Genomic DNA, 1,497 nt, shown 5'->3' on the forward strand with positions numbered 1-1,497 from the left:
TGCAAAGAACAATATCAGTTAATTTATGCAATTTAGTTTTGTTACTAAATTGTAAATAAGGAAATATACACTAGAAAATAGTTGAATTTCAGCAGGTAAATATCCAGAGACGCCAAATTTTTTATTTCTTTTTTTCCAAGGCTCATTATAATAGTTAATAATTAGGAGTAAAAACTAAAAAGCTTTTTTTTTTTGCCTGGGCATCCATTCAATGGTCTGTAAAATGAATCAAAATAATGTGTTTTTGTAATAATAATACAGATATTCTGTTGTATACCATAGCTATCTTTAATAAGTATCTTGTAATGTTTTTTGTTGTTATAACAAAATCATTTATAAGTCATTTTGTTTTCCTTTTAGCTTTTCTCAAAGCTAACTTTGAGATTTTTTTTTTTAATAAGGAAAGGAGCGAACAATCATCAGGTGGGATAATCCTTACCTGTTCCTCCTTTTGGAGGGCAGATAAAACATGATAATTGGAGTTCACATGATATGTGATTAGCTTCCCTGAATAATCAGGACTGCAGCATCCTGATTGCTTCTATCTAATTCTTCCTGGCTATCTGAAAGTTAAAAAAAAAAAAAAAAAAAGGAAGGAACAACATATATGAAATACTTAGCCACTTTAGCAGCTTAATAAACATGACAATTCTTTTTTTTTTTAAGACAGAGTGAGAGAGAGAGAGAGAGTTTTTTTAATATTTATTTTTTAGTTCTCGGCGGACACAACATCTTTGTTTGTATGTGGTGCTGAGGATCAGAACCCGGGCTGCACGCATGCCAGGCGAGCGCGCTACCACTTGAGCCACATCCCCAGCCCCAACATGACAATTCTTAAGATAGTACCCTTTTATTTCTTCAGAAGTCATATGACTCCATACATTGGAAATTTTTTTACATGTTAAATAAAATATTCTTTAAATAGTTTCAGTTTTGAAGTGATTTTTAAAAAAATCAATTTCCATGTTTATATTTTATATGACACTATTTGACCTGCAGCAAAGTTAAAATATTTACAATGTATAAACCACCTGGAAAGAGTTAATAGTGAGTGAAATGATTGTAAATCAATGTAAATTAGTAGATGCTTTTGAAGTGATAAACTCTTTTGTTGCAGGATAACATTCAATATAATTTTGCCTTATTGATTTTTTTTGTTGGAATATTTTCAGGTTGGGTATGTATATAATTTACATGAAAAGTAATATGATTATTTTAAAATTGGTCAAATGAATGTTTATTATCTTCATTTGAATTACAGTCTTAAGTTAAAATTATAGCCTTGTTTCTTTAACATTCAATGGAGATTCTCACAAAATTTATTGTTTTCCAGCTTATATTTACTATACAATTTACTGATAATTAAAAATGCATTATCAGCATTAAAGTTGTTTTTAAGTACTTTGCGTGTAGTTCAAGGAGAGGGATAACTGGGTCAAATGGTGGTTCCATTCCCAGATTTCCAAAGAATCTCCATACTGCTTTCCATATTGACTG

General features: G+C 29.9%; 1 non-coding gene across 1 annotated transcript; it reads left to right on the forward strand.

Moving 5' to 3' along the window:
* Positions 1–416: 416 nt before the first annotated feature.
* LOC120884612 (U8 small nucleolar RNA) lies at positions 417–550 on the forward strand. Its single transcript, XR_005727035.1, has one exon. It is a non-coding gene; the product is annotated as a U8 small nucleolar RNA (small nucleolar RNA).
* Positions 551–1,497: the final 947 nt, after the last annotated feature.

This window comes from Ictidomys tridecemlineatus, chromosome 3 (genome assembly GCF_052094955.1).
Source record: "Ictidomys tridecemlineatus isolate mIctTri1 chromosome 3, mIctTri1.hap1, whole genome shotgun sequence".
In the NCBI taxonomy this organism is placed as follows: Eukaryota; Metazoa; Chordata; class Mammalia; order Rodentia; family Sciuridae; genus Ictidomys; species Ictidomys tridecemlineatus.